This window comes from Lagopus leucura, unplaced genomic scaffold (assembly GCF_019238085.1).
Source record: "Lagopus leucura isolate 7727_CA_CO unplaced genomic scaffold, USGS_WTPT01 Super-Scaffold_100050, whole genome shotgun sequence".
NCBI lineage: Eukaryota > Metazoa > Chordata > Aves > Galliformes > Phasianidae > Lagopus > Lagopus leucura.
Genome location: NW_024962296.1, coordinates 1,795,146 through 1,809,269, shown reverse-complemented (window position 1 = coordinate 1,809,269; position 14,124 = coordinate 1,795,146). Strand labels below are relative to the sequence as shown.

The window sequence follows — 14,124 nt, the reverse complement described above, 5'->3', positions numbered from 1 at the left end:
CCCCCTCTAGTTTGCTTTTAAGTTTAAAGGATAGAAGAGCCATTTTAAATTGAATTTTTTCTTTTTTTTTTTTTTCCTGAATGTTAAACATACAAGGATGGAAGATCAACCAGTCGTGACTCCCACAGGCATCTCTCTACCAAGCTGCCCACCTGCTTCCATAAGGGGGTCTGACCACAGCCATCACTTCTGTATACCCAGCTTTTGGCAGTCAGTCCTTCTGTCACTCCTGCTCAGCAAGAGAACAGCTGGTTAGAGAATGACACAAATGGTGAACATGCAGAAACCACAGGATTTCTGCTAAAATAACTGACAGATAATATCTATGAGGCAGCTGAAAAACGATCCATAGCTGAACGTTGGTGGCTTTGTCCCTGCACTCTAATCTAGAGCCCCCAGCTCTGGTGATTGGAGCGCCCACAGGACAGTCAAGGAATTCAATGAGTTCAGGGCCGAACAACTAAAACACTGTACATGGAGCAGACAGGTCCTAGGGAGATCCTGAGCTGCAGTCTGACTTTAAACAAATCCCTCACCTCTACCTGTTTCCAGTACCACATATTTGCAAGCTTCTTTGATAACCTTCAAATGAACAGCACAGCACTTGCATCACATGCAAGATGAAGAGGTGACGATCTGAGACAGCCAGCACAGTTCCCTCAAGGGTAGATGGTGCCTGTCCAATCTGCTGGCCTTCTGTGATGTAGTGATCAGTAAACCAAGGAAGGGCAACTGATGCCATCTACGTGGACTTGTGCACGGTCTCTCACCACATCCACATATCTAACTTGGAGAGATACAGATTTGAAAGTGGACTGTTCAGTGGATAGAGTTGGATGGTTGAAGCCAGAGGGTTGTGGCCAATAGCGCTATGTCCAGGTAGAGGCCAGGGATGTGTAGTCCCCCAGGGGTTCATCTTGGGACCAGTGCTATTCAGCATCTTCATCAATGACAGACTGTGGCATTGAGTGCACCCTCAGCAAGTTTGCAGATGACAACAACCTGAGTGGTGCAGGTGGCACAACAGAAGGAAGGGATGCTATCCAAAGTGACCTAGACAGGACTGAAAATTGGGCTCACAAGAACCTAATTGTTCAATAGGCCAAGTGCATGGTGCTTGCAGCCCAGAAGGGCAACTGCATCTTGGGCTGCATCAAAAGACGGGTGGCCAGCAGGGCAAAGGAGGGGATTGTCCCCCTTTGCTCTGCCCTCATGAAACCCCATCTGGAGTGCTGCATCCAGGCCTGGAGTCCCCAGCACAGTAAAGATGTGGAACTGTTAGAGTGGGTCCAGAGGAGGGCCATTAAATGATCAGAGGGAAGGAGTAGCTCTCTGATAAGAAAAGTTCAGGGAGCTGGGCTTCTTTAGCTTGTACAAGAGAAGGCTTCAGGCACACCTCGTTATGGTCTTTCGGTATCTGAAGGGAGCTTATAAACAGGAAGGAGAGAGACTTTTTACACAGTCTAACAGTGATGGGACAAGGATGAATGGCTTGGGGAAATTTAGGCTAGATATTAGGAAAAATTATTTTCTCAGAGGGTTGTGAGGGACTGGAACAGGTTGCCGAGAAGTTGTGGATGCCTCTTCCTTGAAGACATTCAAGGCCAGGCTGGTTATGGCCTTAGGCAGCCTGATCTGGTGTGCTGCAACAAGCACACAGCAGGGGGGCTGAAACTAGATGGTCTTTAAGGTCTCTTCCAACCTAAGCCATTCTGTGATTCTATGATTGTCCTACAGTTCCCATTTCCACTAACAGACCCAGGCTGTTTCTTATGTAGCTACAGATCAGTAACCCTCAGTGAGGAGACAAGAGACACTTGTACAAGGGCTGCTCTGAAACTAATGCCTCCTATTTTGTGATCTTGACCCATGACATCAGAGGTGGATGTTAGTGGTATGGCAGCAGAGGCTGAACCTTCCAGCCTACATTCTGTTACATTTTGTTGCCATGTAACAAATGGCAGCAGGTGGGCAGTATGACAGAACCACATCTGACATGGAAGTTCGTATGAAGATAAAGGCTGAAATTGAATTTCCTCCATGCAGAAAAAATGGCACCCATTGACATTCATCAACACTTACTGAACGTGTATGGAGACCAAACAGTGGATGTGAACAGAGTGTGGGTTGGGTGGAAGTATCATGTCTTCCTTCAACAAAGAGCAGTAACACTCTCGCACTGTGCTAAAGAAAATCCAATAAAAGCTGAACTTGAGGATGGGTGGAGGAGATTGCCAGCATCTGGGGGGGAGGGAGACCTGCAGAGCCAGGCCCAACACCCCAGCATGCACAAGGCATCACAACTTCATTGCTGCAGGGGAAGAGCACCCACTTCTGCAGGAAATGAGCAGCAAACAGCAGAGACTGACAGGGGAGGCCAAGGAGGAAACTGGTGCTGCAAAGCCAAGTCAACCAGAGTAAGGTGGAGTAGGGGGTAGTTGCTTAGATAAGTCATGTGGGGAGAGCAGAAGGCTTAGGAAAGAAGCCAGACCTGATGAGTTAAAGAAAAAATGCACTGTTAAGGGAAAAACACTCACAAGCATGTCTTCTTAAGGAAATATATATATGCATATATAAATTGCAATCCAATCCTCGGCAAAAACAACATGCTAATGTGAATTGGTAACCTTCCTTTGTGTAATGACAGCCAGACTGACAGACAACAGTGGACAGATAACCCAGAAGCAGAAGGCCACTCTCAGCAAGCTACTGATGTTTGCGCTTTTTTCCATTCGAGCCCCCGGGCTGGGGGAGTCTTACTGTAGCAATTTCTCTACAACGGAAACAAATTTCTCTCTTCACCACATCCACAGAGACAAAACTTAAATGTATTCATCCTGAAGATTAGTCACAGTAAGAAAAAAATAAATTCCAAGCTGGTGGCTGTTGAGGGCCCCAGATTCAAGGCTGCTAGGTCCCTGGGAGCTACAGCAGCTGAAACAGAAATTAGGAAGACGAGAGCTTTTAACCCAGAAATGCATTTTACTTTTTCATGCTCAAAGTTCTGAGCTTGCAGAAAGAAATATAGCAGTGAAATGTTCATCTGTGCCCCAGCCCTGCTCCAGCAGACCTGCAAGCAGGTTAACATCAGTGTGAAGGGGAGGAGGGCAAGTGCTGCAAAGCCTACAGAAATGCACTATGGCCAATCTCTGTCAAGCCCCGAAGAATGCTTCTGGACTGGGGCTCCTGACCTCCCCTCCACAAGCCCTGCCTCCAGAGTGGCCTTTTCCTCTCCATTCATTTCAACAGCACAGCATCACCCTTGGGAAAAGGAAAGAAAGAGCAGAAAGATCAAAGCTCTGCACGTCTGTAATATTTTATTAGTTCCTTCCATCTGTTATGCACCGATGAATCACTGGGAAATAAGCCCCCTCCTGAGAACTGCTACCTTTTTGTGGTTGGCTTCATCTAACAAGCATCCTTTATCAGTTATTCATTCAGTCTGAATGAGTTTCAGCTCCTCATTCACAAACCAGCCCCTGCTCCTTGAATCAAAGGGCGAGGAAGGGGAGGGAAGGAGGAGGATCTTGCAGTGCTTCTGTCATCCCTTTTACACTCTGCCCAGTGTCTTCTGTGTAAGTGGAGATTTTGAAAATCTGCGGGCTCGCTCGCAGCTGTGTGTGGAGGCTTTTCCTGTTGAAACAGCAGGTAGCAAACAGTAACCCAGATTCACTGGTGGGGTGAGAGAAAGATGTGGCATGCTGCTTTTGGAGAAAGGAAAGCACTTTGGGGGAGCGGGAGAAAGAGTCAGATGCCCTGTCTACTCCTAAATAAGGTAGAGCAGAGGGAGATTCTTGTAATGGGGCAAATTGCTTTGCCCTTCTACTACAAACAGGCATCTGAAAGGCTTATTGCATAGATAAGCTCCAGAAAAATGCTGTGCTAGGGAAATTGAGGAACCTTCATGCATCAGTGGTCCTTCCCCCTTCAAAGGCATAACCTCAAACATAGTCCTGCTTTCTCCAGAGCTCTGAGGGCTCTCTCCCTTCACAAGGGCATGACAAGTACAGACTTCAATAGCCCAGACCTCTGTCATATAGTGGAGGCTATGGGTTTGCCATATTTTATGGATGACCAACTGGAAGCATCTTAAAATGTTCACCTTTACGTTGAACATCCACTTTAAATAAACAAATCAGTCAGTTCCCCCTCAATGGAAACAACTCGAGCACACTAGAACATTCTCACAATTCGCTTGTCTTCAGCCTTGTTTCATTGGACTTGAGCTCCTTGCCTGAATATGGGCTCAAGAGGACCAGGAGAACACTTTGTACCAAAGCCTCTTCCCACCAGCATGTGAGACACCAAACACAAGAGCATTTGACCATGCTGGGCAGAAAGCCTTGGGGCCATATTATTACCTGCTCCAGAAAGTTCTGCTCACAGCATCCTGGGCCTGGACGGCCCATGACAGAGCAGCCCCTCATTTTGTATGAGGACTCTACCTAACTATCTGGGCAAACTCTCCATCTATCTGTAAAATGCAATGTCAGGCACAACAAGCTGGAATTACCACTCGTGACCTCCATATCCAAACCAGAAAGGAAGAGCCAATTGGGGGAAGACTATGAATTTTCCTGATGCTACCCCAGAGGAGAGGAATGTTCTCCCGTTCTTGATGGAGCAGCACTAAAACTAAAAACACCCCTGGGGGGGCCTCTCCTTTCTTGGGGGATATTTTGCTCATCCACAGGATGGCCCCTGCTGACTGTCCCTTGGGCAGCCTGACTTTAGTATGCAGCCACCATGTAGCTCTCGCCAAAGGCAGCAGGAACCAAGGAGGTAGCTAGAAGGATTTTGAAACCAGAACTCTTCTGAGGTCTTTCTTCCCTAAAGCTTCATCACTTTCACTGAGTAATTTCAAGGACCTCCTTCAGAGACCATTTGGTACCACTGCCCTTTTGCTCACCATTCCTCCCGTCTCCATCCTGACCTCTAAGTGATCTTCTAAGCACTGGATACAGAAATGCTTTTTCTTTCCTCTTTATCTGCATGGAATTCAGAGGGTGGAGGACAGCTCCAAAGCCATCCCAGGTGGGCCATTTTACCGTAAGTATTTCCTGAAGGTTGTGCTTCTGGATTGTTTGGCAAGCACAGCAAGCCATCTACCCGTCCTGCTTCATGAAACTGTGTAAAAGTTTTTTAAAAACAAGATCTGCTGCTATCACCATCATTGTGAACCCACATTCAGCTTTACAGAACAGCAACTGCTCACGTTCCTTCTTTTCACAAAGAATTTGAGCCATAATGAAATTCAGAAGAAGCGTTTTAAAACCACCTCCAACCTACTGTGCATCAGCCACAGCCTCATCACAGAATAGCTGGCTGGCCTGAGCGTCAGAGTGGATTATTGTCCTGAGGGTGCAAAGTCAGAGATGAGGCTGCTGCGCGTCATTAAACAAACAGATGGAGAGACAGCCCCAGAGGCTCAGACACAGCCTGATGCTTGCTGGCTCTGTGAAAGCTTGTTACGAGGGCAGGAATAGCTCCAGAGTGAAAGGAAAAGAACTGGTCATGGGCTGCAGTCTCAGAGACCCAAGCTAATTGATGATGGAGAACAGAGGCAAGAAGGGGACAGAAGACTCTTTCCTTAAAACTAGCTCCACAGGAACAAGCATGCTGCAGGGCTTTGCAAATAGAGAGTGAAGCCAAACTGCCCTAGATGGCCTCACAGGGCCTCAAGTAAAATGAGAGCACCTCTCAAGAGGCAGAAGCAACCATGCAACTCATCCACTGCAGCCTCCTGTCAGGCTGAGGCAGGAGTCCTTCCTGAGCACATGCTGAGCACACCTGCCTGGAGCGCTGGCCAGGACACCCCTCCAGTGTGGTTGCTGCAAGCTCTCTCCTGAAACTCTGACCTGAATTCTGATGGGAAGCTGCTCCAGCCATTCCTGATGGACCCGAGCTGCCTCAACACACTCCTGTGTGTCATGGCCCTTCTTCCTGTCACTATATTCTTGTTTGACAGCAAGGACTCAACACAAAAATGGTTCCCCATCTCATCTATTTATCTTCCTCCTGATAAGGCTCTGTTCTGTCCTGCTTTGAGCTCAGCCTGGAGGCAGCATCATGTCTGGGTGGGAATAGAAGTGCCCCCGTGGTCTGAGCAGCTAAACACTTCACCACTGCTTGGGACACAGCAGTTAAATCCATTGCTACTGAAACAACCTTGCTTGCTCTCTCATTTCACTCTGCATCACGGCTATTCTGTGTTTGCTTTAGCCTCTTCCAGTATGGATTATTCTCTTTCTATCACATTCCAGAAATTAAACCACACTGACATGAAAATAAATACCAGCTCCCACAAGATTTTCATTTCACTTCTAGCTACAGTCATTAGTTAGGATCTTTTCAATTTTCCCTGGACTTTAGAGTTCACTTAGAATCAAAGGTAGCTTGTTGTTTTGCATCTAAACCAGGCCTCTGAAAGAAGGAGAATGACTTGATATGTCCTAAATCCTGTTCAGTCCCCAGAGCAATGGAAGCCACATCCTCCACTGAAGCATCTCGTGACCGGACCTTGCTTCTGAGGTATTTGGGTGCCTGTTGCCATCAGGACTTCGGGAGGAAGCATCAAGATCTGCAAGTATAGCACGAATCTGAAGACCTGACTACACTGAACTTGAGGGGAAGTTTTCTTCCAATCTTTTATTCAGCTTGAGTGAGTGCATCACCTCCAGCTCCAGGAAATCTCATGAATAAACTGAGAAATCGCTGCTTTAAAAGATACAGCAATTTTTAGAAACAAAAGAATAGTAGAGTGCTGTAGAAGTTTCCAGATGGGGATGTTGCAGCCCATAACTTGCCAGAGAGTTTTAGTTTTTCAGTTTTAAATGGGAAGCATCTTATTCACCTCAGGGAGAATGATCTCATCCACCTACCTGCTCCTGGGCAGCTTTTGTCATGGTTAGAAACCAAGTGATGTCTCTGGGATGGCAGTGAATTTCTCACAGAGCTGTTCTGGTTCAATTCATGCTAAGCTGGTATTAATATCACTTCCTTTATCTTCATTTCTGAAAAAGGCTCCAAGCATTAACGGCTTCAGTAATGACTCAGGGGTTTAAATTCCTAAACCTTTTGAGAACAGGAAATTAAAGCCAACATGAACAATACCCACAGATTAAATATATTTAGCTGCCGTGATTCTTGCTGAGAAACTCAGAACTGTTTAGTGGTGCTTTTCATGTGGCTTTTCCATGTGGGAATGATGGCAGCCTGCATTTGAAGTCAAACCAGAAAATTAAAGAGGGTGGGGGACGCAGGAAGACATTTTATTGTTTTCTTTGTGCTTTCTGCTCTCCAGCAAAGCTCCTCCAGGCAGGAGCTTCACACTAGACCCTTCAGCATCAGAAAAACAACTGAAGGAACAGCCTTTCATTAAATGGTAGGGGACAGGCCACGAGGAAGGGAAACCAGACTTCTGTGAGCATGTTCTTTCCTTTCAGAAGGGAGACTGGAAATGTTGGCAGAAGTAGATCATGCCTGCTCTGAGTAAGCATCAGCAGACAAAAGCTGTTCTCCACACACATCATTGCAGTAGTTCCTCCCAGTGAGATAAACAGGGAAAGCAGGCAGCTTCCAGCATCTTCCTCCCTTTTTGTGCTGAGGCATCCTTTTCTGCACTTCATCCATGGCTCTCTTGAATCAGGAATCAAAACTATCCACAGAGCTGCAGTTCAGTACCCTGGCTGCTAGGTTCCTTCTCCTCACTCTCAGGGCTGCCCAGGATCTCAACTCTTTGCTTTTTCCCACTTCATTAGCTAAACAAACAATAACTCCATGTAAAATACCCGCCAGCTAGTCCATCTGAGTGACACAAATGTATACAGAGGATCTTGGAGACAATTTTAGAAACAGGTTGTGTCTTTGCCAAATGCAAACTCTTGCATTAGAGTGGCCTGCTAAGCATGCAGCTCGAGTTCTGTGAGAGCCACTGGCTCAGGTGGATGAAGAAATGTCATTGAGATCTAAAGACCTGGGCTATAGTACTGCTGAGGCTTTCAATTAAAAGGCTGTGGATGACAAAATATCTCAAGTAATTCAAAGTATTACTTTGGGGCTTAACAGAAGACATTATAAGGACATTAATGCAAACACTTAAATGTCTGAGTGGGAGACTCAGATTTCCCCATAGCTTAAGCACCAGATGTTCTTTCTCCTAGAAGACATGTTAAGGCACATGAGGAATGAGCAGCTGATCCGAGACAGCCAGCATGGCTTTACCAAGAGAAGGTTGAATCCCCCTGTGGCAGGGGGATTGGAACTTGATGATCCTTGGAGTTCCTTTCCAACCCAAGCCATTCTGTGATTCTATGTTTAAACTTAAGTTCCCACAGGAGACCAAGATGGACTGCAGTAAAAAGTGGGGAGAAAGGCATTTGTGTAAAGAAATCCTTTCCCCACACTCACACTGGTCATCCAGCACTTAGCCAGAAAGGTTAAGGCCCACTTGGAATTAGATTTGTCAAGGACACAAAAAGGACTTCTTTAAGTATATCAACAGCAAAAAGAAGACTATGGAAAACGTGGGCCTGCTGTTGAATGAGATGGGTACCATGGTAATAGAGGGCATTGAGAAGGCAGATTTACTAAATGCCTTCTTTGCTTCAGTCTTTACAGCTAAGACTGGCCCTCAGGAATCCCAGACTCTGGATGTAAGAGAGAGAATATGGGGAAATGAAGATTCCCCTTGATTGAGGAAAATCTAGTTAGAGATCATCTAGGCAAACAACACACACAAATCCATGCACTCTAATGGGATGCGGAGAGAGCTGGCAGAAGTGATTGCCGAGCCACTCCATCATCTCTGGGAGGTCATGGAGAACATGAGAGGTACCTGAAGACTGAAAGAAAGCCAAGGTCACTCCAGTCTTCAAAAAGGGCAAGGAGGAGAACCCAGGAAATTGCAGACCAGACAGCCTGAACTCCATCCCAGGAAAGCGAAGGAACAACTTATTCTGGATGTAACCTCCAAGCAAGTGAAAGAAAAGAACGTTATCAGGAGTAGTCAACATGGATACAACAGGGGGAAATCATGTTTGACTAATTTGGTAGCTTTCTATGTTGTCCTGATTGGCTAGGTAGGTGAGGGGAGAGCAGAAGATGTGTTGTACCTTGACTTCAGGAAGGCTTTTGACATTGTCTACCATAACATCCTCGTAGGTAAGCTGAAGAAGCGTGAGATAGATGAGTGAACAGTGAGGGGGACTGAGAACTGGCACAACACAGAGTGTTGTGATCAGTGGCACAGAGTCCTCTTGGAGGCCTGTGTTCCCCAGGGGTAGGTCCTGGGTCCATTCTTGTTCAACATCTTGACCATCAACATCAATGACCTGGATGAAGGAATGGAGTGCACCCTCAGCAAGTTTGCTGAGGACAAGAAGCTGGGAGGAGTGGCTGGCACATCAAAAGGCTGTGCTGCCATTCAGCAAGACCTGGACAAGCTAGAGAGTTGGACAGAGAGGAACCTGATAAGCTGCAACGAGAAAAAGTAGAGTCTTGTATCTGGGGAGGAATAACTGCATGCATCAGTACAGGTTAGGGGATGACCTGCTGGAGAGGAACTCTGCAGAGAAGGACTTGTGGTGTCCTGGTGGACAACAGGTTAGCCATGAGCCAGCAGTGTGCCCTTGTGGCCAAGAAGGCCAATGGGATCCTGGAGTGCATTAAAAAGAGTGTGGTCAGCAGGTTGAGGGAGGTGATCCTCCCCCTCTGCTCTGCCCTGGTGAGACCACAACTGAAATACTGTGTCCAGTTCTGGTCTCTCCAGTTCAAGAAAGATGGGGAGAAAGTCCAAGAAAGACTGGAGAGAGTATAGAGGAGGGCCCATGGTCAGGGGACTGGGCCATCTCTTGTAAGAGGAAAGGTTGAGAAACCTGTGACTTCAGCCTGGAGGAGACTGAATGGGGATCTTTTCAATGCTTATAGAAATCTAAAAGGGCAGGTATCAAGTGGGTGGGGTAAGCTCTTTTTGGTGGCGCTCAGCAACAAGACAAGGGGCAATGGGCACAAGTTGGAATACAGGAAGTTCCATAGAGAAAAAAACTTCTTTACTTTGAGGGTGACAAAGTGCTGGAACAAGCTGCCCAGAGAGGTTGTAGAGATATACAGTATCTGCCTGTATACTTTCCTGCACAACCTATTCTAGAGAACCTGTTTTAGAAGAGGAGTTGATCTTCTTCCAGCTCCTATGACTCTGTGATTCTCTAGGTTATGGCTCCAGAACCCACTAGCAACACAGGCAGAAGAATGCAAAGGGTGGAGCCCACATATACCTCGAAGATGAGAAGAACTTTTAGCTCACTTTGCACCAAATCCTCTAAAAGACGATAAAACTATCTCATGAGAACTGCTGGCATAGGGTGACTAAGTTGTTCAAATGAGCAGAATTTGTCATCTAACACAGCCTGCAAGAACTTCCCAGCTGCAAGAAGAGACTGTTCTGCAAAACAAAAAGACCCTTGCGAAGCCCAGACACACACAGCTCTCCAACTTTCATATCAGCTTAAGCCAACATGTGTTGTTAATGAGAGCTGCCTCTACCACTCGCAGAAATCCCTGGGAAACCTTTTATCAGTTTCTGGTGGGTTTCAGTCATATCTCTGAGGTTAAAAGCAAATGGTTTTTCTGCACCAAGCACATGCTTGTTCTGATGTATGTACGTGCCAGAACAGACGTCACAGAAACACTCCATGCCAGATGCCCTTGCCAGAACATCCCCAGCTCCATGCAGCCCAAGGCATTGTGGTCACACCACATCCACGCTGCACCCACTCATCTGGGACCTCTAGTGTATGACTCAGAGCAGTGCCACCATCGTGACTTATAAGTGGGACGAGCAACTTATTGCAGAGCACTAGATTTTCTGTAAGCAGAATAAATAATTTAAATGCTGAAGCAGCTAGCTTTAGTACTTTCCTGTGGCCTAGTCCTACCTTTAGGACATGACAGAAGCTGGAAAATTAGACTTTCTATTCAACATCTCCTTTGAGCTCCAATCTCCTAATCAGAATCAGTGAGCAGTTTGATTTGTCCCACTTTGCTTACAGAGTCCAAGAAAGCTATTCAAATTTGCTTCACGTAACTTTAGGTCTCAAGTCACAACATCTCTGCGGAAGAAAATACTCAGAATGATCCTGAGAGACTGCTTGACTCCTTTTTTTTTTAAAGAAACAACCTTCCCTGCTGCCTCCCATGCCATTAGCCAAGCAGGCATGCCATCTTGGCATTGGCTTTAGAAAGCTCTGTTCATTTCCAGGAGAAACGTGAGCATGCAGAAATACCTTGGATGTGCAAACTGCTCTGTGCTGAAATCCAGTTTAACTACTCCAGGAACACACCTCTACCCTCGGTTGCATTGCCTTTACCTCAAAGGATCCTCATATGGCTATAACAGGGCTGTGGGCTGATAACTGAAGCTAGCTGTGCTGGACTGGACCTGAACACCTCTTGTGACAAGAGAGCAGCGCCACATTTCCCTTGTGGAGGAAGCAGAGAGGCTGCAGCTTGTGGGCTGCTGGAAAAGCATGGCTCCTTGGCCAGGTGTAACGTCTCCTCCTTAACTGACATGTCAGAAGGAGATCTCTAACTTGAATTAGAGCAGCTATTCAACTGGTTTCGTAAGATGAATGCAAGAACAAGCTTAAAACACTCCTGGAAAAGCCACTCATGAGCACGGACGATCAAGAGCAGATGTTGAGCTACTGGGATGACCAAGCAGGTGGCATCAGCTTTAATGAGTGACAAAGGAACTTCAAGTGAAGTTAGGCCAGTGGTTCCCACCCTACTGGAGAGCTTTCTTTAAACCTGCCTTGCTCTTCAAACTCTTACTGGGAAGGCGAGAGGACACACAGAGAACAAGGGCTCCAGAACACCTGTCCCATCAACTAGCTGCAAACGCTTTCTCTTCCTCCTATCACCAGACCACAAGAACTCAAGGCACAGACAATTCCTCTCAGCAAAAGACCCAAGAGGGAAAGAGAAGGTCTTAGTTGACCATAACTGTTCCCCTCTGCTCTGCACTTGTGAGGCCTCATCTGGAGTACTGCATGCAAGTCTGGGGCCCCCAACTCAGGAAAGATGTGGAGCTTTTGGGGAGGGTCCAGAGGAGGCTGCAAGGATGCTTAGAGGGCTGGAGCACCTCTCCCATAAAGACAGGCTGAGAGAGCTGGGCTTGTTCAGCCTGGAGAAGAGAAGGCTGCAGGGAGACCTCATGGCAGCCTTCCAGTATTTAAGGGGAGTTTAGATACATGAGGGAAATCAACATGTATCTATATATGAGATACATCTATATATGAGATACATATAGATATGTATCTCAATATCTATCTGTCTATCTATCTATCTATCTATCTATCTATCTATCTATATTATACGTGGGTAGATAGTGACTGGACAAGGGGGGGATGGTTTTAAACAAAAGCAAGGGAGATTTAGATCCAGTATTCCAGTCGGGGAAGTTTTTACTGAAAGAGCGTTGAGGTTTTGGAACGGGCTGCCCAGAGAAGTACTGGATGCCCGCTCCCTGGAGGTGCTTAAGGCCAGGTTGGATGGGGCCTGGGCAATCTGACCCAGTACTTGATCTAGTGGCTGGTAATCCTGTCTGTGGCAGGGGGTCGGAACTTGATGATCTTTGAGGTCCCTTTCAACCTAAGCCATTCTGATTCTATTATTCTGTGATTTGGTGCATCATCTTGTCCCCAGGCCCTTGGGCAAGTTCTGCTCCTTCCCTTCCCAGAACAGAGACAGGACTGCCCTCTGATTTGAGAGCCCACCAGAACAGCAAAGTGTTACTTCCTAATGGATGATTGTTCCAAAGCAAAGTCCGTGTGGAGTTAATTACCTACAAAGGCACTCACCACAGACGAGCTGGATCACGTGTTCCTGGCTGTACATAGGAGCTTCTGCCTGGCTCCAGCCCTTCCCAGCCCCAGCCCAGCAATGGTCCATTCTGAGAAGTTTCTTCCCTTCTTTTTTTTTGGTAAACAAACTGGAAGGTGCCTTCTCAGCACTGCCCACATCCCCACCAGCTCCTCCAGTTGAAGGATTAACTACTGGATAAGTTTTATATACTTTCCTTCCCTTTTAGTTGGAACAGAAGAGACCAACAGCTGATCCAGAGGTCCAGCCTCACAGCAGTCAGTTTTCTGAGGAAGCACAGAGTCTAACGGTCAGCGGGCAAACACAAGGGGGCTGTTGAGCACAACACCACACTTCCAGGTGCCAGGACCTCTCAAAGCCTGGTTTAACTCCAGTGCCAACATTAAAAATTGCTGCTAAACAGGCTGCAGCAGGACAAAGGCAAATCATCAAAACCACATGTTTTTCAAATGATTTTCACCGAAACAACCTATTGGGCACACATGTAACATAGCACGTGTTTTTTTGTATTTCAAATTTACATTTGTTTGCTTTAAAAAAAAATCAGAACTCTCGTGCTTCCCCATGAAATGTTGTTCAACCTCCCTTTAAAACGTAACTTCAACATCTATGTGAAAAGCTATGCCACAATGGGGGTCTTGTGTGCTCCTTCCTATCAATGAGCAGCCACCAAAAAAAAAATGAGTATTTTGCAGAGAAATTCCTCGCTGAGCCAGCAGAGAACAAAGGATTGTCTGTGGTGGGTATTTGCAGGTTGTGGCTCCAGAAACTTGCAGCCTTCCTCGATTGCCAGTGCAACGTGAACTTTATGAAAAGTCAGGGGTGAGACCGGCTAAATCAACAGGAAAAAAACACCCATTTTGTTCCTGAAGTAACAGCTGAGATTGAGGTTTGACATCGATTTATCTCCAGCCCAGAGCTTTAGGTCAAACAGAGATCGGTTCCAGTTCTGATTTCCACTCACCTTTTGTAGCAATCTTCCCATGGTGACAATGCATTTTCTAAGGAGGAGTCCAGCACTCTCCGTGCATGTTTCCATTCACCCCGCTGGATACATGTCTGTATGGGGCACACGCCTCAGGGGGCACTGCTGCTGCCTGTGCAATGTTCACAGCACTTGGGCTCCTGCTCTTGCACACATTTTGCAGAGTGTGGACTGCAGGAGCTTTGTCTGTGTGTGAGCAGCAGCCAACTTGTTGAGTGCACAGTGATTTGATTCAGACAGGAGCCAGACTCATCCTTCCA

The 14,124-nt window shown here is 46.6% G+C and overlaps 1 long non-coding RNA gene across 3 annotated transcripts in view; it reads right to left on the bottom strand.

Annotated features, from left to right (window-relative positions):
• LOC122187719 overlaps nucleotides 1-14,124 on the bottom strand; it is a 135,450-nt gene extending 121,326 nt beyond the window's left edge. For all 3 annotated transcript variants that reach the window (XR_006181393.1, XR_006181394.1, XR_006181395.1), the window contains exon 1: nucleotides 13,844-14,124. This is a non-coding gene — a long non-coding RNA (uncharacterized LOC122187719). The remainder of the gene's footprint in view (nucleotides 1-13,843) is intronic.